General features: G+C 40.6%; 1 protein-coding gene across 1 annotated transcript in view; it reads left to right on the forward strand.

Annotated features, from left to right (window-relative positions):
* The first annotated feature begins 8,172 nt into the window (after positions 1-8,172).
* The window catches only part of LOC108412065, a 32,442-nt gene continuing 23,894 nt past the window's right edge, over positions 8,173-16,720 (forward strand). The window contains exons 1-6 of the mRNA XM_037542809.1: positions 8,173-8,264; positions 10,286-10,337; positions 10,418-10,777; positions 10,991-11,029; positions 12,553-12,603; positions 13,196-13,537. The gene's annotated coding sequence lies outside the window, so the exon portion shown is untranslated. The remainder of the gene's footprint in view (positions 8,265-10,285; positions 10,338-10,417; positions 10,778-10,990; positions 11,030-12,552; positions 12,604-13,195; positions 13,538-16,720) is intronic.

A 16,720-nucleotide genomic window follows, 5' to 3' on the forward strand; every position in this document is an offset into this window, starting at 1 on the left:
GGACAGATCACTGGCCACTTCCATTACCCTCCCAAATCGCAGTGTACTGGGAGGAGATTATAATAATGTAGCATATATATATATATATATATATATATATATATAAAATATTTTACTTGGATTGTGCAACATTCAAATTTGAGGTTTTGACTAAATAATAATTATCCACAACATTTCCAAATGACTGTTCAAGGCACTTATTGAATGTACAGTGGTGCTGGAAAGTTTGAGAAACCTTTAGAATTTTCTATATTTCTGCATAAATATGACCGAAAACATCATCAAGTCCTAAAAGTAGATGAAGAGAACCCATTTAAGCAAATGACACAAAAATATTACATTTGGTCATTTGTTTATTGAGAAAAATGATCCAATATTACATATTTGTGAGTGGCAAAAGTCTGTGAACCTTTGCTTTCAGTATCTGGTCTGAATTTTAGCCCATTCCTCTGTACAGAACAGCTTCAACTCTGGGATGTTGGTGGGTTTCCTCACATTAACTGCTCGCCTCAGGTCCTTCCACAACATTTCGATGGGATTAAGGTCAGGACTTTGACTTGGCCATCCCAAAACATTAACTTTATTGCTCTTTAACCTTCTTTGGTAGAACGACTTGTGTGCTTAGGGTTGTTGTCTTGCTGCATGACCCACCTTCTCTTGAGATTCAGGTTGTGTACATTCATCCAATAGCCTTCTGGCTTGTCCACATGATCTTTAGCAAACTGCAGATGAGCAGCAATGTTCTTTTTGGAGAGCAGTGGCTTCTCCCTGCAACCCTGCCATGCACACCAGTGTTGTTCAGTGTTCTCCTGATGGTGGACTCATGAACATTAACATTAGCCGATGTGAGAGAGGCCTTCAGTTGCTCAGAAGTCACCCTGGGGTCTTTTGTGACCTCGCTGACTATCACACACCTTGCTCTTGGAGTGATCTTTGTTGGTCAACCACTGCTGGGGAGGGAACAATGGTCTTGAATTTCCTCCATTTGTACACAATCTGTCTGACTGTGTTTGGTGGAGTCCAAACTCTTTAGAGATGGTTCTGTAACCTTTTCCAGCCTGATGAGCATCAACATCTCTTTTTCTGAGGTCCCCAGAAATCTCCTTTGTTCGGGCCATGATACACTTCCATAAACATGTTGTGAAGAGCAGACATTGATAGATCCCTGTTCTTTAAATAAAACAGGGTGGACACTCACACCTGATTGTCATCCTATTGATTGAAAACACCTGACTAGTTTCACCTTCAAATTAACTGCTAATCCTACAGGTTCACAGACGTTTGCCACTCACAAATATATAATATTGGATCATTTTCCTCAATAAACAAAAGACCAAGTATAATATTTTAGTGTCATCTGTTTAACTGGGTTCTCTTTAGCAACTTTTAGGACTTGTGTGAAAATCTAATCATGTTTTAGGTCATATTTATGCAGAAATATAGAAAATTCTAAAGGGTTCACAAACTTTCAAGCACCACTGCATTTGGCTCCTGTAATCTCTGCTTTATTGAAGCTTGAAAGCACTGAAATACTTCAGAGAAATGTCATATTAAATTGTGTTCTCTGTAGAGGTGTTAACGGATTTTCACTTAGAAAACCAACAAAACGTCATTTCACCAGGGACATACACATTTTTGCACATGGCTGTGAACACATAAGCGTGAAGTTTCCTAAAATAAACAAAGTATTAGTCCTAACCTGCAAAGGTCAGCCTGGTGGCTTTTCCAAACTGCAGGAATGATTTTCGTCCTCGGCCTCCGCAGTAATACAGCCCCAAATCAGTCTCGTTAACACCAATAATCACTAAACTGACTGAACTGGTGTTTTCAGTTCCCTCATAGTGATCTTCATCCACATTATGATTGAGTGACAATGATTTATTCAGTTTATCTTTTCCAGCAGAAATCAGCAGCTTCATCTTCTCTGAGCTCTGGTGATACCATGATATCTCATAATCCACAGTGATGTCACAGTGCAGGGTGATGTTTTCTCCAGGATGGACGGATCTGAGGTCAGATGAAGTTCTCTGAAGGAGACACAGTCTGAAGGTTCCTGAAAGAATAAGAGAACAACAAGGTAGTTCCTTCTAAAACAAAGAGGTCAAAAACAAGTCCTCCACCTAATGCCTCCTTTTTATTTGTGGACATGAGCTCAGCATTGGCAGCATGGTGGTGTGGTGGGTAACGTTGTTCCCTCACAGCAAGTAGGGCCTGGATTCGATTCCCAGGATGGATGACCAGGGTCCTCTCTGTGTGGAGTTTGCATGTTCTCCCCATGTCTGTGTGGGTTTCCTCCAGGTTCTCTGGTTTCCTCCCACAGTCCTAATTAGGCTAACTGGACATGCTACATGGCCCCTAGGTGTGAGTGACTGTGTGTGTCTGTCTGCCCTGTCCAGGGTGTATCCTGCCTTCTGCCCGATGAATGCTGGGATAGGCTCCAGCTCCCCTCCGCGACCCAAACGGAGAATCGGCTTAGAAAACGTGTGTGTGTGTGACTTCAGCATCTCCCTCATGCAGAACCCGCTGTCTTATTGAAGAGGTGGATAATGTAAAAGTATTTTAAAGCTACATAGTATACAACCTTTTCATTACTGAGTGAGGAGAATAAAACCAGGCTAAAATATGGTGAGCATGTTCTGCTGTGAAGACGTCTACGTCTTTATGTATTAATGTCAGACACACAGACTCGAAAAGAAGGTCCAGCTTGATGTTCAGGTCTTAAATGATCTCAAAATCAGCATTATACTGATGAAAATATGATGACAATAGTTTTGACTTCTCTTTGAATTCTCTTTCCAAGCACTTGTAATAATCAGATTCATTCTTTTGGGGAAGGGGTCCAACGCACAAACCCACATTACAAAATGGGATTCTGCACATTACACACAATTACATGGCAATTTTCATAAAGCGAGCTCATTTCAGGCCTGGAAACTTTTTAAAAATTATGTTTTTATTTCATGATTTTGATTATTGAGTTTTTCTCTGTAAATAAGAAAATAGCAATTTTTCCTGTATGAAGTAATTTTAAATAATAACTATTATTACCATATTGGCACTTCTGATAACTGATAACTACTGAATTAAATGTTTTCAAATTATTTACCACTACTTCAGCACTGACGTGGCTTTTGTGGCTTATGCTGAAAGGAAACCCACACCAGCAGGATCTCATGAATGCAGTTATAGATTGTGTGGATATGATGTAAAAAGCCTGAAAGCAAACTAAACACCGCCTACATAAAATTATGCTTATGTTTTTTTTAAAAGGTAAATAATCTGGTTGTTGTAATGTTATGGCACATGGAATGCATGTTCTTCAGTATGGCAATTCAATAAAACAAATTTAACAGATCATAAGATGCTAAAAGAAGTCTGTAAGATCCCCAAAATTTCCTCACAGGAAGGTGTTTTGGTCAAAAAACCAAAGGCAACATTTGATTAGAAGAAACTCACACCAGCTGCAAAGCAGGGTGGTGGAAATGTTGTGGTTTGTGGCTGCTTTGCTGCCTCAGGGTCTGTCCAAGTTGTAATCATAAAATCAACTATGAACTCTCTTTCATACCAGAGACTGCTTGAGGAGACTGTTAGGCAATTAGTAAGAAAGAACGGATAATGATCCCAAACATACAAGTAAATCCACCAAGGAATGGCTTGAGAGGAAGAAACTGAGTCTTATGAAATGGCCTGGTTAAAGCACAGATCTCAATACCTGTGAAATGCTCATTTGAAACAGGCTGCCTGTGCAAGAAGCCCCTCAAACAAAACATTGTTAAAATAATTCTACATGAAGTTTTTAAATGAATGACTGCGGTGGCATTTTCATTGTTTTTTGTTCTATGACATAAGATAAAACTATATATATATATTGCTGTTGTCAGAACAAAACCTTGTATCTCCATTTTTGTCAATTTTCAGATTTTGATATAATTTGAAAACACATGTTTTCTTTTATATTGTATGCAAATTTCAAGAAGGATAGACCAAAGTAAATGACCAAAATGACTTGGGAAAAAAAGTCTGGTTCCACTGACTTACATTAAAAGTGAAATAGTTTTTTTTCTGTCTCCTGTAAAGTTACCATTTTGGAGATACAAGGCTGTGTATTCTCCAGACCTTCATACTTTCTTTTTCCATATAGTAGGCGTATCTATGAACGAGCACCCGAACGAGAACCCGTGTTTTAGGCCGCAATGTCCTTTAAAATTCGACACCACCAGGAACATTTATTTCTACTTTATATCAATTAATATACTAAACATTGTAAACTCACCAAGCAGCAGCTGCAGGATAAACACAGTCTGGAGTTCAGCCATTTCCCACAGAGCTCCTGCACTAGACTCTGTCTTATTTAATCGCAAACGTTGATATGCTGACCTATACCACAGTGCTATATATATATATATACAAGGGGAGCATGGCAGAGTATATTGTTAGTCTGTTTACCACATCCTGTTTTTTCAGCTGTCTGCAACACGCTGCCAAAGCCACAATGCAGCCACACCAGCTGCATTCAAAGGTGAACATATAGATCTGAAGTAAACAGACAAGATGTTGTAAGGATCATGCTTATCCATGAGACATCGCAGAGAAACACTAAATTCACAATCTCAGGAGCAAATCTGCATAGAATCAGACACTAACTACAGCCAGTCTCTTATAACCACTTACTTTCACACCGCAGAGGTTTTTAGAATAGCAAGGACTGATATTTACTGTGACCGACTAACTGTCCTACGAACTCACCTTTTTTTTGGGACTATCTGCCTCAAAGCTGCAACACAGGAATGTTTTGTTAAAGATTATAGAAGTAACATAACTGAGTCAGTAGAAATATACTGTAACACAGTGTCACCGAGTAAATCCTAATATATTTTCATTTTTATGGATAGAAGTCACAAGGCTCAAAGAAAATCTGGCCACTGTATAATAACCAATGCCAATAATAATGGCAATAATGAAAAGTGTAATTGTTTATATTATATTTTGTTGTTCTTGTTTTATTTTATAGCAATCATTAATATAAAACATGTTGAGGCAGCACGGTAGTGCTTCGATTCCCCGGCTGGGTGACCGGGGTGCTCTCTGTGTGGAGCTTGCATGTTCTCCCCGTGTCTGCGTGGGTTTCCTCTGGGTTCTCCGGTTTCCTCCCACAGTCCAAAGACATGCAGTCAGGCCAACCGGACATACTACATTGTCCCTAGGGGTGATTGTGTGTGTCTGTCTCTTCGCGCATCCTGCGATGGACTGGCAACCTGTCCAGGGTGTGTCCTGCCTTCCGCATGATGACAGCTGGGATAGGCTCCAGCACTCATCTCTAAATCTACAACATAACCATCTAATGATGAAGGAAGTAGTAACTGAAATTCATTATGGTGCTAGTGCACTGTGTCACGCTGAATGGTTGTAGCAATCTCTGTTCTCTTCAACGTGTCTGGGTTCCGACAAACACTTCAAGTTTAAATGCTTTCGCCGATTTAACCTGATTTCTATCCCGCACTCTCAGAAATGAAGGCATGAAACTGCCGCTGTGCCCCTCGACTGGGGTGGGACCCTCAGTCCCTTCAGTCAGGGAACATAACTGAACCATAATCCGCTGAAATGATGTTCTAAGCTGTACTGTCTCCACACCCCGTCTGGCCTCCAGGCTTTTATTCTACCTTTCTGTTTTGAAACATTCGGTTATGAAAAGGAACAAATACCAACTTTTCACCTGGAGAAACTGATTTAAGCTTCTCAATCAGCCCTTAAAACCCCTGTAGAACCTTTGAGGGAACACAGTTTGTACCTTGATGGACAAAAATTGTACCTGCACAGAACTTTATTTCTAACGGTGTATGGCCTCACTAAATACAGCCGTATCCAAAAGTTTGGCCACTCCTGGTCAAATTCCATGTTGACCTAAGTGTAAATAAGTGAACTCGTCCTCCACAGATAACAGCAAAAATATGAACTATAAAACTATAAAAACTGGCCTGTGCATGAGTCACCCATTATGTCACACTTCATACTTCATGTTTACTTTCACGTTAAACTCAGTTATAAACTGAAACTGTGCACTAAAATTAGCAGAAAATGTCATGTGTGTTCCCTCTAAAGGATGTGTACCTTCACAAGTCAACAGAACGTCTTCTGACCAGTTCCGACTTTTGAATGCGGCTGTACATTGGAACAACTGGACCCACATGGTGAACAATATCAGGAAAACCAACTTACACGCGAAAGGATGTTTCATTCAACTATTTGAGTCTTAATCTCTTCCCCCTTCTCGTTCCTCTCCTCAAACACTGAGTTCCTCTGCTAACCACTCCCCATATCATGCATTTTTCAAATGTACTGAGAGGGCGTGGGTTCAGTGGAGCTGGACGGTGTGTGTTCTGTTCAAGAAGAAACAGTTTATCATCTCTTCCCCCTCATTTTAAACGTCCTTTAGATACATAATGCATTAAATGTTTGATGGCCTTCAGTATGAAAAATATCTTGAAATAGCAATTTGTTAATATACCACTGTTTGTGTCCTTCGTCCTCTTCATGTCCTTTTATCAGTGGTCAGTTTCTGACCTCAGTCACTAGCGTTCTTGTTTTCAGACCCAACAATTAATTCAGATTAAATCCAACCAATCCAGGCTGATTAAATGATTTGTTTTCTGTCTATATATAATCATTCAACACTGTATTTCTTTATTTGCATATTTATTAGACTAGATTTCATTTCATGTTTACCTTTTCATTCGTTTTCTGTTTGCCTTTTTTTGTGAAAGGTCAGAAACAGAGATGCAGTTTAAATAAAGACATCTGTGCAGTTTGACTGTAGTCATGCAGGAACTGCTTTTCTTCTCTGAAGTAATTTTCTGGCACGTTTAGCCTTTGCAAACACCCAACACATGGCCCCGAGGTCATAGCTGGCACGTAGCCAAAAACCCTTCATGAGGAATTCAACCTCATTTTTCCGTCATAGTGTGAGTTAAGACCCAGTAGCATATGGTGCATTTGTATATATTTGGAAAGCAGGCGGTGCACATTTATGGCATTAATGCTGATCTCAGGTTGATCTGGAGTGTTTCAGCTGTGGTTTTGTGAGGGTGGCATGTTCAGAGGAATGCGTGCATCCACTTTATGCTCTGAAGTCAGCTCATCCTGAGATGATGTGGTAACTGTTTACATTGCTTTTCTTTAGTTTACTCAACTCTAGGATAGCAGAGTCAAACGTTCAAACGTCAAACGTTCTCCCAACTCCCAGTCCTGTGCAAAAGTCCAAGACACATTTTCAAAATCTATTTATTTGTGTAGTTTGTGTTTATTTGCTGAGAAAAGTGTTAATATTTCAATAAACAAAATGTTTAGAATATTAATTAATAATGATTATACATATATATATATATCCCACAGTCCAAAGACATGCAGTCAGGCCAAGTGGACATGCTACATTGGCCCTAGGTGTGATTGTGTCTGTCTGCCTGTCTGCCCTGCTGCCCTGCGATGGACCCCACCCCCACCCCCCACCCACCACGTGAGCCTGAGGGAGTGTGTGTGTGTGTGTGTGTGATTACATATATATAAATAATAAATAGTAATTTTCTGGATGTTAGTTCCGCGACCCTGACGGAGAGGCGGCTTAGAAAATGGATGGATGGATGGATGTTAGTTTGTTTGTTTAACCATCTCCAAGCCGCTCCTCGAGGAAGTCCAGTATTATATGTAGTTAAAAAGCAGCTCCTGGTTTGACCAATCAGTGCTCAGTAAATTGAGCTCATGATGTCATTGATGATATTAACGAGTCTCTGTGGCGGCTGTGAAGGTGTCCAGGAAAAATATGGACCCGAGAAATTCTTGTTACTTTATATTGTTTTTCTGTTTATTTGAATTATGAATACGACTTTATTCTAATGTATATTGTGATAAACTCACTGCTGAGGGAAACGAGATGCCTGAAACATTTGCGCAGTACTGTACTTTCCCCTCTAGCTGGGACTCTTTCCATCAGACAGTCCCACCAGGCACTTTCTCCTCTTGGTCTTCCATATATAGACAGCTGCAGGACCGCCGGGGTTCAGACTCAGTCTCTCCACACTGGAATGAATTATCAGATCATTGCCGCACGTGACCTCTTTACGCAGTGATTATGAAGCCATGTTCACATACTATTTGAAGTGCTGTGCACTCTTGAGAGGTGTAAGCCCACTCCGGCTATACTTTTGGTTTCATTGGGCTGCAAACTGTTTCAGACACGTTTAGTGGGACATACCGGGCTGCACCTGTTTTATGTAAGTTTGTACTTAAGTTTGTGTGTAAAGCCTTGACTAAGCTTTTCAGTTTAGACAGCTGTGAGTGTTTAGCTTCAGGTTCAACATCAAAAGCAGGGTAATAATTAGAGCTGTAGGTAAAATCACAGCATATAACATTCAGTGTTTGTCAATGTCAAGGTATTTGTTGGCCATTTCTTAATCTTTGTGCTTTCCATATGGTCTTTACGAATGTGCTTTAGGGCCACAGTTAATAAAAATAAAAATAGTTTGAGAATAAAGTCCTAATATTTTGAGAAAAAAGGATAAAGTGGGCTAATTGTAGGGGGCTGCCACAACGCGCTGGGCTCTGGGTTGCTGTACAAGTGTGGTTCCACTCACTCCTGTCTCTCTGTGGATCGTTTTGATCTTCATTCTCACTGTCTGTGAAACTTCATGCCCTCGTTGAATGGGGGGAGACGTAGCCCCCGATAGCCGTGTAGACAACCCTGCCTGAGATTCTCCTTCAACGACACAGACAGATGGTTTCCTCCGAGTCCGCCTGGCTCTTTATTCTAGATAAACAGTTTCCCACCCAGCCGTTTCCACCGGTCCTTTAGCCCTGTTTTACTGCATCTTTAAAACTGCTATAAGTAAATGATTGGCTCTTTTAAAAAAAACAACACAGGATGAAACACGTCTCCTGTGAGTGGGTGGGGCTAAACTGCTGTAGGCTGCATAGGTGGATGTATGTAAATGTGCTGTTTTTTGTGACATCACAGAAACTGTGAATTCAAAAAAGGCAGTTTTCGCTGCTATGTACTATTTACTGTATGTACTGGAGAGTACACAGTACATCTGAAAGAATGAATAGTATGAATAGTATGACACTTAATAGATTTATTTATTCTTACACATGCGTTTTTTCACATTTTGAGAGTATCTGGATTATAGACGGAGAGGATAGCAACTGCCATCACTTGTCACTCTGTAGATCCACCCCTGCCAAGCACTATATTAGTGCTTTAAAGATTACAACAGAATTCATTTTCTTAAGCTTTATTCACAGTGTAGAAGTCGGGATGTTCTAAAACTGTTTCACTGAGCGATGCTGCAAGGGCGTAGACGGTTTTAGCAATGCTCTTTCACCCAAACTCGAGAGCTATTAAGGTCACAGTGTATTTTAGTAGGAATATTAATACTCCAGCTCTATTAATACTGCACTGTTTCTGCCTGCAAGCCTTTTCCTTCAAATAGCTGGCTGATGTTCTGTATCAGGTCATATCTGCTCAATACGTTTTCATGTCGACTACATCAAATGGCAAATCTTGCAGAGTAGCACAAGTTAACAATGGTATTCATAATCAAATGTTTCTGATGGGTGTTTATAGATAAAAAGTCATCTCAGCCAACAGACGGATTGACTGGAATCCTATCCAGTGTCTTTACCTGCTCATCCAGTGTTTCTTCTGAAATGATGGGTATAAATAGTGAGTTTGCTGGACGTCCGTCCCACTGCCGTCTTTTAAAGATCAGAGCATGAACTTCGTCTCCTCTGCAGACCAGTTTCTGCTTTGCCGTGTTGAACGGTATAAACTCTCACTGTGATGCGACGCACATGCAGAACGAACTTAAAATTTCCGATAGGGAATGTAATCAGATACAGGCGTTTACACGGATATTTTTCTTCTATTTAACAGATTATTTACAGGATTTCCCAACTTGTTCAATCAGATAGAAACTGTATTCCGAATAGCCTCAATCAGACTAGACTATTCCGATTGAGGTGGACAGATGGATGTATTCTATTCTGACTGAGCTATTAGTCTGATTATTAAAAGATTATTAGGCTGCATGTAAACGTGGCTGTTTTCTATTTGCTTCAAGGAATGAAATCCTCACTGTCTATTTTAGCACACTATTATATTAAGGCAGGCATCGTGTCATGGAGCACTGTTTATATAAGGCCACTACTGGACGTGGTGTTGAATGCCTGTAACAGTCAACAGCTCGTCGTGTTCATGCTACATTTTTCTTATGACTTTTGTCTGATAATCCCATAGATAATGGATATCTTCCTTCAGGCTTTCTTCTTGTGGCTTGTCACCTGCACAGGTAACTAACCAACTAGTGACCACTTACACATAGTAGCCTACATTTTAAAAGGTCCTACATCATGTCTTTTCCTCCCCCAGGGTCTCTCTCTGCACAGTCTAGGATCTACGTATCTGTTACAGCTGGTTCCTCAGCTGTTCTTCCATGTGATTTTAGGAATAAAACACAGTCGTCTGGTGAAAGACCCCACACTGAGTGGCGCACTGTGTCTGAAACTGTGTTTGAGCGACAGGGTGGGGATCAGTATGAGGGTGAGGGGTATGAACATCGTGTGGATGTTCCTGAAGATAAGCTGGTCAGTGGGGATTGTTCCCTGGTGTTGAAGGATGTCAGACTAAATGATTCAGGTCCATATGAGAGCTACCTGCTGGAGAGACGAAGGAGGAGGTCCCTCCACTCTAAACGGGTTTTCATCCAGGCTGTGGAGCTCTCAGTGGAGGGTAAGGGGATTAAACTACAGTACATCAAGCCAGAAGTGTGCAAAATTATGCAGCAAATTATCTGTGCATCAGTGGAATTACCCATCTAGTTTGAGATTAACCTAATTTTAATATGAGTTTAGTTAACTGATATAATTTATATCACAGTACAAGAGTAAAGATGTTGTGAAAATGATTTTAAAGCATAATTACTTTTTTCTTAATCTTCCAAAGAATCGCCTAAAGAGATTTATGAAAATGTCGCAGAAACACGTAAGTCAATACATTGACTAATTCATAATTTCATGTACAACCCCATTTACAAAAAAGTTGGGACACATTTTAATAACATTCAATGATGTGTAAATTATTTAAACTGTACATTTCATTGTAAATACTACAAAGACAACATATCAAATGTTAAACTGAGAAATTTCATTGGTTTTTGAAAAATATTTGCCCATTTTGAATTTGATACCAACAACATGTTCCAAAAACGTTGGGATGGGGGCCTGTTTACCGCTGAGTTTCATCACCTCTTCTTTAACAGCACTCTGTAAGTGTTTGGGAACTGAGGAGACGCTGCTGTAGTTTTGAAAGTGAAATATTCTCCTCTTCTTTTTTGATACAGGATTTCAGATGATAGGCAACTTGGGGTCTCCTTTGTTGTTTCATTTTATAATGGGCCAAATGTTATCAGTGGTGACAGGTCTGGACTGCAGGCAGGTCAGTTTAGCACCTGGACTCTTTTAATACAGAGCAATGCTGCTGTAATACGTGTAGAATGTGGTTTGACACTGTCTTGCTGAAATAATCAAGGCCTTCCCTGAAAAAGACGTCATCTGGATGGCAGCATATGTTGCTCAGAAACATGTAAATATCATTCAGCATTAATGGTGCCTTCACGTCACCCATGCCATGGGTGCCCCCCTAAACCATCATGAACACTGGCTTTTGAACTGTGCACTGATAACAAGCTGAGTGGTCTTCAGCCCGGAGGACACAGTGTCCATGATTTCTAAAAAAGACTTTAAAATGTTGATTCATCGGACCACAGGACACTTTTCCACTTCCCCTCAGTCCATTTTAAATTAGGTCGGGCCCAGAGAAGGTGGCAGCATTTCTGGATCCTGTTTTTATTTAATTTCTTCTTTGTGTTTTAGAGTTTTAACTTGCATTTGTGGATGCAGTGATGAATTGTGTTCACAGACAGTGGGTTTCAGAAGTGTTTCTGAGCCCATGCAGTGATTTCCACTACAGAATCATATCTGTTTTTAATGCAGTGCTGCATAAGGGCCCAAAGATCACTGCCAGCAAATACTGGTTTTTGGTCCTATCACCACAGCGATTTCTCCAGATTTTTTTTATGATATTATGTACCATAGATGATGAAATCCCCATGTTGAGAAACGTTCTTCTTGAATTGTTGTTTTTTTGATGGTGCAGTCTTTCACAGAGTGGTGAACCCCTCATCTTTACTTCTGAAAGACCCGTTACAGACCTGCTGCCAGTCAACCACCAGTTTTTTTTTTTTTTAAGAATTATACAACTTTACCAGCCTTTTGTTTCCCCCGTCCCAACTTTTGTGGAACATTTTTGGAACCCTTTTCAATTAAATATAGGGTTTAAATGATTTGCACCTCATTCCATTTTGTTTTAATTGACATTTTTTACAGCATCCCAACATTTTTTGGAAATTGGGCTGTAATACACCCACAAGTTATTCTAAACATTTTGTTTATTGAATGAATAAAAATGGAATAAAATGTTAATTACTTGCATGTTTTCTTTCACAGGAATAATTGAAGAGATTTCCAATTTAAGGCGAGCTGTAATAGCTGTGTCAAGTGAGTGAACATAACTAACCCACATTAAGTATTATTTTATTAACATGAACACACAGAGTCATTGATGAAAAGTACCACTCTCACATCACACTAAAAGTTACCTGGGTGCTAAAAGTTTTCCTTATATCTTCAAATTGCTGTATGTGAGTGAGTGAAGTAGTGAGCCAATTAATGAGTTAGTATAAACTTGTAGGTTTAGGAGTAGGGGTAGGTTTAGTGTTGAATTTAAGGTTAGGGTTAGGTTTAGGAGTAGGTGTAGGTTTAGTGTTGAAGATAAGCTTAGGGTTAGGTTTAGGAATAGGTGTAGGTTTAGTGTTAAAGTTAAGTTTAGGGTTAGGTTTAGGAGTAAGACTAGGTTTAATGCTTAAGTTAGGCTTACGTTTAGGAGTCAGTGTAGGTTTAGGGAATGTTACTCAAAGCCAGCAATTTGTGAACCATCAAAATCAAGGATTACCAATGTATTTATTAGTTAGCAAATCATGAGCAAGGATGGGAAACACTGGGATATATTGAATCTGTCCAACATATAAACTACTTATCTCCATATCAAATTATTCAAAACCATTGATCACTTCTCTCTCTGTCTCTACAGGTAATGCAGGAATGATCCAGACTTCCTCACAGATCACAGTGTTCATCCTCCTTACAAACATCTTCTGTCATAGCATCTGAAGAAATACAAAGCATGGATGCTTTTATAGAAATGCTGTCTGATTCTTCCTGTTCTGTTACAAGTTCAATGTAACCTTTAATGCCTTTGAATTAGTGTAGAGCCCCACCTTGTGGTGTATCGTAGAATCTGTCTATGCTTCTGTTTCCTGTTAAAACTGAGGTTATACAGGAAGTGAATTGCTATAACACATGGAGAGGAGGCAGCCAGTACTAGTTCATGTGCTTCAATCTGCTTTCATCCTGCTCTTTGATGGCATTCTCTGTATGTATATACATATATATTATGTTCTTACTAATTCTGCATCAGTATAAGCTAGTATTTTTATGCTTCAAGATGTTATTGTTAGCTAGAGTGATGCATGTCTGCTTTAAATTGGTGGTTGGATAGTGTAGTGGTGGTGGTTGGTTAGTGTAGTGGGTAACACCTTTGCCTTCTACGCTGTAGACTGGGGTTCAATCCCAGGGCAAACACCCTACACTATACCAATAAGGGTCCTTGGGCAAGATTCCTAACACCACCTTGGCCTCCCTGTGTAAAATGATCAAACTGTTAGTCGCTCTGGATAAGAGTATCAGCCAAATGCCATATAATAAATGTTAATTCATAGGATGCTGGTCTCTGTAATGTGAGAGAATCATTAATCCTGTGGACAAACAGACATCATCCCTTATGTGAATAGAGGACAGTCCACTTCCAGTAGAAAGAGATATAAACAGAAACAGTTTTAAGATAGATGAACACTGCCATTAGACAGTGCTACAAAGAAATACTATCAAAGCTACAGATCAGTTCTAATCAGGTCCAAGGCTCTGTTTATTATAGGTCAAATAGTAAACCCTAGCAGGACGGTTTGTAGTGAAGGGCTCAGTTACTTTTAACGGGATGCCACCTCTGCCACAGGTCAGTTTGTGAAAATTCTTTCCTGCTAGATCTGCCCCTGTAAACTGCAAGTGCTATGGAAGCAATGTGAAATGGAAGCATCTAGGAACAACATTAGCTCAGCCATGAAGTGTTAGACCAGAGCAGGGCTGGTGAGTGCTGAAGCAAACAGTAACTATCCTCTCTTGAATCATCACTAATGAGTTCCAAAACTGCCTCTGAAATAATCAGCGAAAGAACTGCACACTCGGAGATTCACGAAATGGGTTTGCATTGCCAAACAGCTACACACACGAACAGATCATGTTCAATGCACAAAGCGTCGGATGGAGTGGTGTAAAGGGCGTTTTCACTGGACTCGTGAACAGTGTAAACGTATTCTGTGGAGTGATGAATCATGCTTCTCTATCTCTCAGTCTCATGAACAAGTCTGGGTTGGTGAATGCCAGGAGAACATGACTGCATTGTGTCAACTGTAGTTTGGTGGAGGAGGGATGATGCTGTGGGGTTGTTTTCAGGGGTTGGTCTAGACCCCTTAGTTCCAGGGAAGGGAAATTTTGATGCTTCAGCAGAACAAGACATTCTGCACAATTGAGGCTGTTAGAGCTCCAAAGGGGGACGAACTCCATATTTATGCCTATGGATTTAGAGTGGCATTCAGAAAAGCTCCCGAAAGTGTAATGGGTAGGTGACCCTCACAGAGCAGACACTGTTGGCTGGATATTCTTGTTTGGTGGACTATTCTCAGTCCAGCAGTGACACTGATGTGTTTAAAAACTCCAGCAGCACTGCTGTGTCTGATCCACTCAAACCAGCGCAACACACACTAACACACCACCAGTGTTACTGCAGTGCTGAGAATGATCCAACACCCAAATAGTACCTGACTATTGAATATATATAGAAACACGGAGGTGGTCAGAATGTTATGCCTGATTTGAAAAAAATAACTATTTAAAAAACAATGAAATATTCAGAGCTTAGATATTTACAGGAATTACATTCTTATCTTTTTAAACCTAAGACACTTATAGAGATAGTAATAAGCTAAATATATGCAAAATCGTCATTTATAGAGCCCTTTCTATTAGGAGGTCTCTGTCTCAAACCCAGACCCCCACATTTACACTTGGGAAAATAATTATTTGTGTTTTTTCCAGTGTGTTTTTAAAAAAATCTTCATGATTTCTTTTAAAGTGAAGTTGAAAGATTCAGATTTATCATAGTGAAACTTCCTGTCCTATGTTTTAATGTCACTATTGCTTTTTAGAGCAGGAGGTGAGGCTACATCCCTGTCCCTCATGGCCACATGGTGAGCAGTTAAATCTCATTGTTTTAAAGTAAATGTGTCCCAAAGTCTGAAAATCAGTGTGGAACATTAAGAATTGTACCGAAACACACGTTCTGACTTCCTGTTGAGACATGGACGGAGTAGTAGTGTGAGTGGAGAGCTCCTGGTCTAACTTGAGGACAAATCCCCACTTCCCTTAAAAATTCAAGGCACTCGAGCTCGAAAAGTCTTTGAGGATGAGTGGGACGAAACCTAAGAAAGGTCTACCCAAAGATAAACAGGCAGAAGAGAAGGAGACCGAAGAACAGGACCGCATCGCGAAGTCTGAAAACGGCAGCAATGACGTTGCAATGAATGACGCAGCCCGAGCAATGCTAGAGGTTAGCAAGCAAATCTCTGAGCTGAGTTCAGAGCTCAAACAAAGCCTGTCGGACCTCCGAGAAGAGGTTAGAAAGGATGTTAAAGCCGAATTCGAAGGCCTGAAGAAATCTTTCAGAAACTCCAACAAACAAATGAAGAAGTGCAGACACAAGGGGCTAAACTCGCTGAGGCTGAAAAGCGCATCCAAGAGCCGAAGTGGCTAATACGGAGCTGAGGGAGGCGGTCGCAGCGGAGATAGATCGACATGAGGCTATGCAGGCAAAGATCTCCGACCTGGAAGGGCGCTCCCGTCGGAATAATATCCGCATCTACGGTGTGAGAGAAGGCTTGGAAGGTACCTCAATGATGCGCTTTGTAGAGGGGTTTTTCAAGACACACCTAGACCTCGGTGATACGGACTTTCAGATTCAAAGAGCGCACAGCTCACTTGCTACTAAACCGCTGAACGACGAGGCCCCACCGAGATCTATTGTAGTCAACTTCTTACAGCTCAGAGTGAAAGAGCTTGTGTTAAAAGCGGCCTGGGCTAAAGAGCTCACTCTACAGGGCAGACGCATCTCAGTGGCTCAGGACTACCCAACTGAAGTGATGTTGAAGAGGCGGGAATACATGGACATTAAAAAAGTTCTCAAAGTCACAACATTCGTTTTCAAACCCCCTACCCAGCCAGACTGAGAATACAGTGGGATGGAGGAGCCCAGCTGAGGTATAACAGTACCGAGCTTCCAAGCAGCACCACCGGAACCGCCTGCGCTGAGAAGCCTCAGCGAGATTCATATTGGCGGTCAACAGCTCGGAGAGGTGGGATGGTCAGTGTGAGAGAGAGGTTATGGGGTTTTTGCCGTCAACACACAAGTCCAGTGTGAGACTCTCACTTCCACTTAGGGAACGAT

Source organism: Pygocentrus nattereri, chromosome 11, assembly GCF_015220715.1.
Source record: "Pygocentrus nattereri isolate fPygNat1 chromosome 11, fPygNat1.pri, whole genome shotgun sequence".
NCBI lineage: Eukaryota > Metazoa > Chordata > Actinopteri > Characiformes > Serrasalmidae > Pygocentrus > Pygocentrus nattereri.